Here is a 14,657-nt window from a genome sequence, read left to right on the forward strand (position 1 = left end):
CACTCTTACATACTTCTCTGCCACTCCCGACTTCCTCATACAGTACCACAACTCTTCTCTAGGCACCCTGTCATGTGCTTTCTCCAAGTCTACAAAAACACAATGCAACTCCTTCTGACCTTCTCTGTATTTCTCCAATAACACTCTCAGAGCAAACATTGCATCTGTAGTGCTCTTTCCTGGCATGAAACCATACTGCTGATCACTAATCATCACCTCCCTTCTTAACCTAGCTTCTACTACATGTACATACACATGTATATTCATACATATGTCTGTATACACATCTGTATAGTGCAACATATATATGGCCATGTGTACATCTCTTTGTATGTGTGTATATATATATATATATATATATATATATATATATATATATATATATATATATATGTTTATATAGATATATGTATATATAGCTATATATGTATGAACATCCTATGTGTACAGATATGCCTATTTATGTAGATATATATGTAGCTATCTATAACTATATGTGCATACAGATCTATTCTGATATATCTATTACTGTCAATATATATGCAAATATCCATAAGTATATGTGCATATGTATTTCTATCTGTATATGTGTAGACATATATTGCTGTGTATATGTATATATCTGAGTGTTTATATGTATATATACATATATGTACATATACATATCCATCTATGTATGTCGATATGGATATGTGTATATATCTCTATAGATATATGGATATGTATATATATCCATATATGTTCACCATATGTCCTAAACATGGAGTGGAACCCTACCTCAGCCCCAATAGTCCCAACCTCTTAGTGCAAGGGGATGTCAGATATGTATTGCAGGTATATATGTAGACAGTTGCTACTGTGATAGGGGTTGTCTTCACAGACATGTTGCATGAGGGAGGTCACATCTGCTTTTAACATGTGTGCCATTGGCCACAGACAGACATCCTAAGGACATCATAGTACAGTACCACTCCTAGCACAGTAATGATCCTGTGGACTACAGCAGAGATATGGCTAATAAATGTGGACAGTCTGACACACCCTGGTCAGTCCAGAGGTATACACAGAACCCCTTAGTGCAAGACATGTGGACTGAGCCTGACAATGTGAATGTTAAAAGCCATATAGATGGGTATATCACGTAAACACTGGTATACATTTGCCCCCATAGGTTATGCATTCACACATCCCTGTCTGTCCTGACACATACTAACTGCTGGTACAGAGGTGCCATGGCCGCATACTAGCCACTAGTTAGTGGCATACATCTGTACAGCATCCCACTGCTTTGTCTGACATACATGACTGTTATGGTGGCCTGGCAGTAGTACATCTGGCAAGTATCTGGACATAACATCACACTGGGTAAGTACACTAAGTTGCTAGGCATGTAACAAAGCACTGTGCGGGCTACAGGCAGACTGCCACACCACTGGCCTAAATTTCTTATGGGGGAATACACATGTATCTGCATATATAGCAATAGGCTCTACAGGCATGTCACAATACAGAGTAACAGACACCTGCATGAAAGTACATAACCACAACCAATGTGAACACAGCCACAGCCACATATGGTAGCTAGTGTAATATTACAGTATATGGACTATCTGATCAATATGATCCTCATATTTGCCACTCATACACTAACCCTACATATACTGGGCCACTACACAGTGTGGTCCGATGCCTTTCTGTGGTATGGGACATGTGTGTCTTTGGCCCTACAAACATGTAAACCGATAAGGTAACATACAGTGGAGCAGCATGTAACATCAGATAGAACCGGACCAAGAACAATGACATCTACCACAGTCTGTACACAGGCCAAGGTACATATTCACAATACACACACTGTCGACAATCACCATAAGTACACAGACCTCAGTACTGTACACACAACCACAGAATGCCCAGGCTATGCCCTCAAAGATAACCCCTACTATATATAACATGTGTTGCAGTCTGCTATCTCACTGGCTTGTTATCAGATATGATGTCATTAAATTATGGTGTACAGAACATATGCACCTCTTACCGCATGACATATGTACACAGTTTGACAGAATTGGGGCTAGAGGCAGAAACACAGGGCCAATATTGGCATGTGCTGTGATAACCTCATACATTTACTGTTGTAACAGGGTTTGTTGTGCCATATGTCCTATGATGGATATGAAGTCAGTAACTCTCATGTCTGTTACCATGTACTGTCTGCAGTCCTCACACTATGCTTCTGCAGTTCACAGATAGGTGCTCTGTGAGTAACACAAAAAACAAAAGGCACCACACAAGGCCCAGTCTGCAGATGACCCTAGAGATGGGGGTTTCTCAGAAACATAGCACTGTCATGACAGGTATTAAAACATGTAGACCACCCATGTCCATACACACCCTGTTAAACCAGCATTACTCCAAATGTAGAATAGTGACACTTACATTCTGTAGTCATGTCTAGCACATCTCTCTCCTGTGTGTTGGCCTGTTTCCACAGTATATGTTGTTAGAGATAAATCCCCAATCCATCTGTGATGCTGTTTGCCAAACAACAGATTTAGGTCCTGCTCACAGTGAATGAAAAGGCCCAACACCAATATGATGTTCCTAGATATTGGAGTGTGTTTCCATGCAATTGGCTATGGGAATGTTCCCACAGCTGTTCCACATGCAATAAGCTAGAGGAGGGCTGCAATTCATGCAGAGGCCATCAGCTGATCATGAACATCACTTACAAAACACATGCTGCTCCTTAAGCAAAGCAGGTGTACGTCTCCACATCCACCAAAGAGGGAATGAGAGAGGCTGACAGAGGCAATGATAGGTCAGGGGAGGGGGTGGGAGAGTAAAACCTAAGCATGTTTGTGTCACACACCTACCAGTACAGGGTATCAAACCCCTGACTGATTATGTATTACTATCACATGTCTATGCAGTTATTGGATGCGCCACATAGCTTACATATTGAGGAGCTCTCCAACCGTATATGTGATGGTGAGTGACATCTGCAACAGTGATATGGTAGCGATACGGTAGGTGTAGTACATGTGCCTGTCCACATGAACAGGTGTCAGTGTCAACATAGCCACACTCTCTCAGGGACACACACACATTGACACACTGGCAGGGTCAGGAATACACCTCCTCACTAGTTAGTTTGCCACAATACAGTACTGTGCAGGTATCACATGCACCACAGGGGTTATCCAGAGGTTATATGGGCAAAGGGTATGTGGAGGTGTCCGACATCAGACAGCATGCTTCAGTATGCCAATGGGGGTTGTAGTGAGTGTGAACGTGGTTAGAAGCAGCATACACCACACACACAGACACAGGGTGACAGTACTGACATGCATGGGTACATTGCTTCACGGATGTGTAGTGGTTGACTATGCCAGAAGTCTATACAAGGCTAGGTGATGGGTATACCTTGGCATCAGGCCACATGACAATGGTCTGCAGTGTGGCTCAGGGGTGTAGTGTCTGGATTGGCCCACACAGGTGAGTATTGTATTCACCATCCAGTCACCTGGGTAACTATTGTGTGTGGCCATTGCTGTGCATTGGTTGCTATGTATGTGTTCATTAGTCCATGACATGGATGGTGTCTGGGATGTGCACACTTCCCACATGCATGTACAGTGACATGTGGAACTGTACCTGAGGTGTCTGGCCCATGTTGTGTACACAGATTGTTATCATCAAATGTGCCAGTCCTGGCCTCATGTGGCAGGAACAGGCAATTGACAGCAGGCTTACCCTGCACCTACATTGATAGCATGATACGGGTATCCCCTGGTGGCATCTGTTCATGCAGGGCATGTGTTTAAGGCATGGTATGTCCTTTGTGGATCACATTTGATGGCACCACAGGTGTTGCAGGTGTCCAGTGGGGAACATAGTGAAGATGCACTGTCTGCATGTACATGCCTATTGTACTGATGGACATGGTGCCATGCCCTCTGTAGTCCGCTGCAATCACACCATGGTTACTATCTGTGGGCAATATGCAGGGTACTACCACCATAGTGGTTGTTGCCTAGGCAAGTGTGTTTGTGTATGAGACATGGGTTGAGAGTGTTCTCTGGGTAATACAAAGGTTGCTAATTTTGTTCACCAGGCCTTGATGTCACATGTAGGGATATGGATTGGCACCCCAGCCTCTCGGCTATTTCACATCTGTTATCCATAGGGCCACCATATAAAAAATTTGCAAAACCCACTCCACAATCAGTCTAATTGTTACACACTCACGGCCATCTCCACACAGGATATGAATCACACACACACACACACACACACACACACACACACACACACACACACACACACACACACACACACACACACCATGTCTGGGATTTGAGGTCCTACCTAACTAGATTATTACACTACAGCACTACGCACTTATAGGATGCACCACAGAAATTACTGTTGTACTCCTTTTCCAAAGGTGTATTTCACAGTGAATGACATCACCAGCCTTGCCAATATAGGACATTTGATCTGTAGTGAGTGTGACTAACCTAAAAAGCATTGCTCCCTACACAGACAGAAACACACACACAAACATCCACACTTGCCATGTGTGGGAATAGAACCCCTACCAGAGCATTATACCACACTACACTGCTTTAGGAAGCACCACAGAGATTACTGGGCCACATTTTTCTCAAAGGTGTATTTCACAGTCAATGACATCAGTAGCCTTGCCAAAGTAGGGTATTTGATTTGTAGTGAGTGTGACTAGCCTAAAACAGCATTGCTCCCTACACAGACAGAGACACACACACACAAACACACACACAGTTACTATGTCTGGGATTAGAACTCCTACCGAACTAGTTTATCACATTACAGAATTATGCAGTATTAGGATGCACCGCAGAGATTACTGGGCTACACTTTTCCCAGAGGTGTATTTCACAGTGAATGACATCAGCAGCCTTGCCAAAGTAGGGCATTTGATCTGTAGTGAGTGTGACTAGCCTAAAAAGTATTGCTCCCTATACAGACAGACAGACACACACACACACACACACACACACACACACACACACACAGACACACACACACACACACACACACACACACACCAGTTGCCATGTCTGGGATTAGAATACATACCTAACTAGGGTATCACTTACTGGGATACTCCATTCCTAAAGGTGTATTTCAAAGTGGATGACATCAGCAGGCTTGCCATAGTAGGGCTATGGGGAGGGCAGTGTGTGTGCATGGGCCATAACCCATTCATTTAGAGGTTGACACATCACATGCAGGCACACACAGGGTTATATTCCACAAATACGTGTATACGGCTGCTAGATGACTACTGCCTTGTACAGTCATGTTGCACAGCTAGCATTTGCACCACATAGTCTGTAATGCTGATGGATACCAGTGGTTAATTTCTACAGTGAGTGACATTTACACATCATGTGGTTGTAGCCATTTGGCTGTGTGCTGGGAGGGACAGGCCTCATGATGGATGGCTCTTTGTCACAGTCACTCTTTTCCACACATTTATGTATGTCTACTTTTGGCTTATTATAGTGTGTTGTACTTGGATATATGTCTGTATTCTTATCCACTGTGTGTGCAAAGCATGACTGGTGCATATTGAGGAGTGCACTAACATCTGTAACATTCAGATATGGATGGTGCACTGTTGTTTGCAGACATGGGCTTCATTTGTTTAAGTGTGTGAGCATGCCCAGTATGACCTCTCGGTATGTTGTTGTTTGACATTGCCTTCATTTCTCTGTGTGTGTGAACATGCCCAGTATTCCCTTCTGTATTGAATGTATGGATCCATTCCAGGTTGTTTGTACTCCAGCGCAGACCTTTGTGTTGTACACCTACAGGTGGCAAACTGTTTCTGGAGGGTATCCGTAGATCATTTGGCAATATGGGGACAAACTGCGCAAGGGATAGTGTGTACTATAGGTGATTGTGTCTGTGCTGCCTCTGCTACATGGTACTGGTGTTAGCAGAGATATTCAGACTTGTGTAATGTTATACACTGTGATGTTTTATGACCTAAAGTACTGTCAGGTGGAAATTCTTGCTCACAGTGATGTCCTGGGTAACAAGGGTGAATCCAGCTGTGTCCGATATTGTGGGCAGACGCCTACATATTCATGGTACGTTATGCCATTCTGGTGGCGGATCTGCAGACACTTGCTGCTGGGTCTGTGTATCCGGTTCGGCACCTTGGTACAGTGCTGGCAGAGGATCCCATGCTTGCACATCCATCAACATGAGAGTATGGCCTTAACTTGCTGTGGCAATACCTCACAGCTGTACAGATTCACACAGGTTACCCAGAGGCAGGGACCATGAGTCAGGACATTACCCCTATTGTGGTGTATGGGCAGGTGTGTAGCCATCCATTTATGTGTTTGCAGCCAAGGATAGTGTGTGCACACAGCTGTGTGTTGAACCTTGCACATTCCATGCTGTCCATGCTCCCACCACCCCCTCTATTATTCTATCCTCTGCCATACATTATGCATACAATCTCTGATACTTTCCTTAAGGTTATCACCTCATCACAGCTATGTTTCGGTGTTGGTCCACAGTTCCTGCAGTGGGACATGGTGGACATGTTACTGTGGTTTGCCCACATGGCCTTGCATATGGCTTATGTGGAGTGTGTCATGTTATTATGTGGGTGACCATGACATAACATGCATTGGCAATACATGTGAGACACAGCCTTTGGTAGAGGCCTGTAGGCCATTTGGTGGTGATGCAGGCCAGGTGTGGCAGGCCATTGCATTCTGTCAGTCCTACAGTCCCAGATCGCCAAATAGTATATTTCCCCTGGGGTGACAGGGTAGGTGTGCTAGGTGTTCATGCCAATACTTTCTATCAGTACTGATCAGGTGGTGTGGATGCTGGCAGGGTGCTACCTATAGCTAGGGACACACTTGCATGGGACACCTGCACTGCATGCTGCACACTGTTGCTATTGCCATATACAGGTGGGGGTCATATTGTAGCCATTCCCAACAGCAGGGATACGACCAGAGAGGTACCTGTGGGTGGTGTTTGGGTGAGCTGGGTGCATGTGTGCTATGGACACTATTTGCATCTGATGCACAGATATACATGGGGCATTCTAGTTATGGTGGCATGTGCAGGTACATCATCTGTTTCCCAATACATCAGTCCTACCACCTTTGTGATCTGCAAGTATTTGGGCAGACTACACCGGTATTCCCTACTACAGGCCCAGATAATGTGATGCATACCTGTATGTACAATTCCAAAGGTGTGTCCATTTCACAGTTACACATTATATACTATATGTCTGGGGTACTTTCCCCTGTGTACTGCTTGTATATCTAGCCCAACAGCCATGCCATGTCAGTCTGCCAGATGGTGACACATATTACCACCATACATTTACAATGGCTTACTGCTAGCATGTGTTATATGGGTGGGAATTGTCTTTGGCACTGCAGTTGTGAGGACTTGGCCCTGTCATCGGCAGTAGTGGGCAATGGCCACCAGGTCATACCTCAACATGCATACATACTGACCACTCTCACACAATATGAAACACACACCAACCTGACACACATATACCTGCATATTGTACAAATGCTACAATCTGTTCTGCTACCTTGGCCACCTTTGGGCATCTGTGCTCCACTGGTATTATACCTACACATACATGTTACTACATTTCTACATAGGACTGGGGGGGGCACACCTGACTGTTACTACATATCTAGTTGGATACGGGGGCACACCTGACTGTTACTACATTTCTATATAGGATTGGGAGAGACATCTGACTGTTACTACATGTCTAAGTAGGGTTGGGGGGCACACTTGACTGTTTCTACATTTCTACACAGGATGGGGGGGGCACACCTGACTGTTACTTCATGTCTATGTAGGATTGGGGTGGCACACCTGACTGTTACTATCTACATAGACTATGGGGGGTACACCTGACTGTTTCTACATTGCTACACAGGATTGGGGGGGCACACCTGACTGTTACTACATGTCTACATAGGATTGGGTGGGCACACCTGACTGTTAATACATTTCTACATAGGATTGGTGGGGGACACCAGAATGTTACTACATGTCTACATACGCTATGGGGGGCACACCTGACTGTTTCTACATTGCTACACAGGATGGGGGGGTGCACACCCAACAATTGTACACATTTGCTCTGACTGTACTGGTATGACAAGTACTCCATTTCATTCTGTTTTCTAACCTATCATGCTGACTAGAGGCAGGTCAGTGTACTACAGGTCCTACGTTTGATTGACCTACATATTAGTTTCTGAATTCCTACCCTTCAGAACTAACATCCCACTGCCTGAACTGATGTGGTCTGCCTGTGTAGGTCTGGGGGGAGGCTACCCATAGGCATGATTCAGTGGCCTTAGCACAGCCTTTGTTTGTGTTTGTCTACACCTGTCCTGCTGGCTGTGACTGTTGTTGGATATGTGAACCTCCCTGACTGACATGTGTGTGTCATATGGACACACATGTGGCCCAGCACATTTCCTGCAGTGGGTGTTGTCAACATGTGTAGTACTGGCTACTATGGTGACACCCGTATTTGTTACAGATCTCATGCTGACATTACAGGTGTCTACTATCTGCTGGCATCCTATTCAGCCACCCAATTCCTTTGCATGCTCACATCCATACCATAGATACAAGTAACTACACATACTACTCCAATCAGCAATCAGTAAGGGGAGTAACTTATCTTGTGGGTGTGCCAGTCCTGAGGATGGTGCTGGGGGCTGCGTACATCAGATGCGCATAGCACACTCCCTATACATGGTTGAACATAGGTAGTGTCATGTTTGGCATCCCTTTTACTGCATGTGCGAGTTAGAGAGAAGTGTCATTCCCTGGGTCCCTACTGTGTCAGTGAATGTGCTATGCGTTGCCTCTTTGCCAAGGCCATGGCATACTGGGTATGCCTCCATCTGCCTACTGGGGCAGGCTCAGGTTGTTCCTCCTCTGAGCCACTCCGTGCCTGTGCAGGCCTTGGCATTGGTGGGGGGCTGTGTGGTCCTGCCCCGTGCTGTTCTTGCTGCAGCTGTTTCCACAGGATCATACTGTGTAGTATGGCACATATGATAAAAATTTGGGTACATGTAGCTGGTGAGTACTGCAAGGCTCCACTGGATGTGTCTAGGCACTGGAACCATGACTTGAGCATCCCAAACACATGCTCTGTTATGATTCTGGTCTGTGCGTGTGCATCATAATGGCATTCTTGTTTGGGTGTGTGTGCATTTCTGATGGGTGTCATCAGCCACGGCTCCGGTGTGCAACAAGCATCTCCCACTAGGTGACCATAAGGGATGTCCCCATTGGCAAATCTCTGGTACAGCTGCGTCAGATGCCAGATTTGGGAATTGTGATAGCTTCCAGGGCAGCCAGCACATACATTCATTATAATGCCCTGGGCCTCACACACAACCTGGCAGATGATGGAAGGGGAAGCCCTTGTGGTTGATGTAGACCCTACCCTGCTCACCGGCTGGTGCTTTGATGCATATGTGCATGCAGTCTATAGCACCCACCACCTTAAGGTATTCTGCTATTTGGTGGAAGAGATGCATATTGCTGGTCAACACCTCACGGATGTTGAAGAAATATATGTGCTCACCGGTATGTGCTGACATGACATCCAGGAACTGGTGGAATACTCTAGATGCTGATGCCTGTGAGATCCCCATTATATCCTCATTTGGGATTTAGGAGGTACCTGTGGCTAGTATTCCTAAGCCTACACATACCTTGGTAGCCACTGGGATGGGTTCCCCTCTGTTAGTTCTGTGTGTCAGGCGTGGCCGGCATAGCTCAACAATTTGCTGTAGGAGGTCCCTGTCCATCCTACAGTGCTCCACTATCTCCAGCTCATGTAGGCCCCGGTAGGTTACCTTGGGTCTGTACACCCTTCTCCGTCTCCTCACTGTGGGTTGGTCGACAGCATTCTCATCCTCACCACCCTCAGCCCCCTCCACATGTTGATGTCTGATAGCTTCTGCAGACACTATAATTCTGTTACTTTTATTTGTTAAAATTTCCCCGCATGTATACACCAGTAGTGTAGAGTTTGTGGGAAAAAACAGAGGTAAAGGTGTTTGCATAGTTTATAGTAGTGTTCTGGGCTGGGTTAGTCTGCTGCCTGTGTAATTGGCTGATTCTGATACATTTCACCTGCCAGCTATGCTAGTTCTCCTAAATTACCTTCCTACTGCTGTTTTCCTTTCCCATTGCCTTCCTGATTAAGTCCGGGGGTGCACCGCACAAACACAGTGCTCAAATGTGCACAGAGCTGCTATTTCCTGGTTTACTTATTTTTTCCTTTAAAACCCATTGCGCGGTGCGCACACCTGCTTAGGAAATGTAAAGAGTGCTAGGCAGCCTCACACATACCCCCTTGCTTAGCTCTGCTAAGCTAAGAACAAACCCAAGCCACAGGGCTCCAATCCATTTACAGTATGCCTGACACACCCCCATGATGTCAACTAACTCTTAGGCTTGCACCAAGCTATTCCTGCTCTTACACTGTTGGGTGTTGACTAGTATGGAGAGGAAATCTGGGATTCAGTATCATTCCCCTCATTTGCATAGGATTGCCTGCTGATGCATAGTTACATGTCCCACACTGAGCCTCCCCCCTTAGCAACCATTATTCACTGGCCATGTTGTCTTCTGCCTGCCATTGAGTATAATAGCAAAATAGTGATTTTGGTTAGACTGCTTATTTTATGTTTTTTTTTTCTTATTTTCCACACAATTCCATTTGCACGCTGCTGTCCTACACTTAAACAGCCGAGATCAGCTAAAAAAAGTTGATTTTTTTACATTTTGCAAATATTTTAAATGCCAATGGCCTTATAGTTGGCCATTGGCATGCTTTCTAAATGATAAACACCCTTTATTTGGAGCTGTCATGGCTCTGTTTTGTAATTTGCAGAAATGTACTCTGTTACTAGTGGAGTACATTTCTGCAGATTACATTAGTTCTGCACGGCCAGTTTCGAGCTTCCTGGATGGCATATTCACCTCATTTGCATGGATTTCACTTGCAAATGAGGTAATTTCCATACAGGGGATAAGTCCATGCAAGACTAGTGCAGGAGTGCTCGTGCACATCTCTACAGGTTTTTCCTGGATCACATGGCAGACATATTGCCTGCTGGAGCTCCTGCACTAGTCCTGCATGTCGTGCAGGGCTTGCAGAATCTGGGGGAGTGTCTTAATCAAAAGTAAAGAGAATAAAGGTGGGCATTATTGTAAGTTAATTTCTTTAAAGACAACTGTGGCAAATAGAAGTGTAGTTCTATCACTCACAACTGCTGCGGTCAATCCGGACTATGACTCAATAAACTTTGTTCATGGTAGTTTGTGGTATGCTGATATATGTAGCAGAGGAAAGTGGTGTTAAAGGAAAAGTGTACTCTAGTTTAGGCAACAGTGCTTTTGTGCAATAACTTTTTTGGTATCAAGTAATAGTAACTTAGAGATTTTACAGCAAAGCCTTAGCTATAATAGCATCTTGTCTAATACTATTTTTGTGTGGTATTTGAAAAGCTGTGTGGAGTCCATTAACAGACATAAATATTTCTGTTGTGGGGCTTGAAAACAGTCTCAAGGTTAGTATTTTATGAAAAATGAGTAGCTAGCTGCTGTTGTGTTTTTAATGAGAGTAATATTAAACCAATTTTCTTGTTATATGTTGTAACAAATAGTTATTTTGCAAGACAATCCATGTTAAAAAAAGTTGTCAATTTTTAACTTTTAACATTTGCACTTGTTTGTGTAATTGTGAAGAAGTGCAATACATTGTTTCTTTGGTAAAAAAGTAGGGATATGTTGAATTAATGATTTGTGATATGAAATGTGAGATCAATGTGGAATTATATTGTGAAAAAGGGGGATTCTGCCAGCACAGCTATCTGGAATTTTGTAAATAATTGTATGTCATTTGTGAATGTCAACATGCTTTATGTAAGATGCTTGTGTTAGAACTGTATTAGAACTGTGTGATGTGTATATCCAACTGGATTTGTACAGATATGTGTGTTAAAAAGGTATTTTATAAAGTGCCTGTGCTTAAAATGTAACCCCAGTGTGCCCTGCTGGAAGACAACAGACATGTACAGGCACTACTGTAACTGTTTAAACAGTGGAAACTGGAATACAGGAGGTTAATTAAAAAAATAGCTGAAATTAAATTACTTTATAGGCTAAGGCTGGAGACATAAAGCCAGTACTAGGGAGCTTTCTGTATTGTCTTTGGAATGAACTAATTACTACCTCTGAAAGTATGAAATAATGTGATTATTTTATGACTCCCAGCATCTGCCAAAGATCTGAGGTCTATGTATTTTCACAGGTAGATGCTAAATATTGCCAAGCTTCCAGCTGTGGGGGTTTCACCTGGGATAGGGTCAGATGACAAGAAATGATGTAATTCTGCAAGCTATCCCAGCAGTAATATTTGAGATATTAATCTGAAGATTTTCTTAGAGAGACAGTGCATTCTGTAGTCTGTCTTGGACCTGACAAGAACCATTCACCACGTCTGCCTTGCTTTGTTGAAGTAAGTTTCTATGGAACAGTATACTTCTATTGGATAGTCAGGAATATAGCAAAGCTTAGTTTAGATATTTTTATTTATTTATTTGAGGCTATCCTGCAATGTTCTTTTAAATATTTCATGTAATTTTGAACTCTGATGTCACTGTGTGTGTGTGTGTGTGTATATATATATATATATATATATATATATATATATATATATATATATATATATATATATACATATATATATATATATATATATATATATATATATATATATATACATACACTGAGTATCTTTTTGTTCTTTTATTATTTATTATTAAATATATTTAAACCTTTCATCATGGCTGATCTGTGTACAGATATTAAAGTTTTGAGAGTACTTGCATATTTATTTGGTGACACTGTGTGGGCCACTCCTAATAGCCTTGCTGTTGGTCAAACTACCATTTGTATTAATATTAATATTACACAGTAAGATTGGACACCCTTTGTTAAGGGCCTTAAAGTAGCTGATAAGGAGTTGACTGGTATGATAACTACCTTGTAGTCTAGTCAAAAGGGGGCATAGCTGGTAACCCTATGCCAGCCTTTCCAAGGTGTGTGTGTGTGTGTGTGTGTGTGTGTGTGTGTGTGTGTGTGTGTGTGTGTGTGTGTGTGTGTGTGTGTGTGTGTGTGTGTGTGTAAATCAAACCTCAAAGAGTGTGTGTATCAGCTACTTGGAAAAGGACATGAAGCACTGGTTGGAAAGCGAGAGTGCTGGAGGTCTTGGCTTGGCCACTCAGTTGAGATCTCAACTCTATAGCTGTGCCAGTGGGGAGTCTAATTGGGGATCTGGAGAAAGAGGGAGAAACCAGACTGACTGTGGTCTCTGTGTGCTCTTAAGGGAAATTGCACTTGGTGCAGAGAGCTGCATCTGGAAACTGTGCGAGTGTACCTGTTATCCTCCCAGTGTACATCCCCACTACTGCCAGTGGTGATGATTGAGGCTCCTTGATTACTGGTCTACTGGTGGGGTATCACACATTTATTGGCTGGCAGTGGCGGGATCACCACATTACATACTGGGATTCAATTATGTAGATATTGAACTCTTGTAGCCTGTAAACAGTGGTCACTAAAGAAGGTGTTTGTACTCTCAAGCAGCCACATGGTATACATTCAGAGTTTCATATCACAATCATTTTATTTATTTTTTTGTTAGCTTAGTTGTAAGATTATGCTCAACAAGGTTTTAAGGTTGAAAGTAACTTTGCTACAAATATGCAACATAAATAAGGAAATTCAGAAACAGAGTTTAGTAATATGTGATTAGCATCCATACTAAATGACTGTGGCTTAAAAAAGTAAGGAACTTGCTTATGAGTGTATTACACACACATCAAGAAAGCTGACTTCTTACAGACTTGGCAAGAATGTAAAAAAAAAAAACAGGATATATCAGAAAAAAACTAATCTGCTTTCTTTAAAGAATGGGCAACAGGACATGTGTTTATCTACAAGGCATTTCCTTGAAAAATATGTTTTTCTTAGAAAGTTTAAAAATATGCTTTTCTAAGAAAGTTTATCCACAAGGTGTTTCCTTAAAAATATGCTTTTCTCCACTTAAGAGCATTTGCACAAGAACAGATGTGTCAGCATTTGTGTCATCAAGGCAGTATATTTCCAAAACCAAGAGGGTGTGTATTTAACTAAAAATTTATATAATGTCTGTATTAAATCCAGTTATATTAGGGGTATTGGTAGGCCTTGTAGCTCAGGGGTTAGAGCACTGGTTTAGTAAACCCAGGTTCATGAGTTCAAATCTCATCAAGGCCTGTACCTTTCCTTAAGCCTAGTATGAACCTATGAACCGATAACCTCAGAAAAAGGCATAGCAAAATTAATTTAAAATGGGTGGCGAAAGCCAAACACACTCTGGCTAGGCTTATAAATGCCCTAGGGCAGATAGCCTAGTATGAACCTACGAACCTATGGACACATTTTTCCCGAGGTAAATGTTATATCTCTCACATCATCTGTACTATATGAGAAGTAAAGTAGAACAGTTTCTGAAGCTGTAA

The 14,657-nt window shown here is 43.0% G+C and overlaps 1 non-coding gene across 1 annotated transcript; it reads left to right on the top strand.

The window, feature by feature from the left end:
* Positions 1-14,339: 14,339 nt before the first annotated feature.
* TRNAT-AGU lies at positions 14,340-14,412 on the top strand. Its single transcript has one exon. It is a non-coding gene; the product is annotated as a tRNA-Thr (tRNA).
* Positions 14,413-14,657: the final 245 nt, after the last annotated feature.

This window comes from Protopterus annectens, chromosome 1.part2 (assembly GCF_019279795.1).
Source record: "Protopterus annectens isolate FY-2018-M chromosome 1.part2, PAN1.0, whole genome shotgun sequence".
NCBI lineage: Eukaryota > Metazoa > Chordata > Ceratodontiformes > Protopteridae > Protopterus > Protopterus annectens.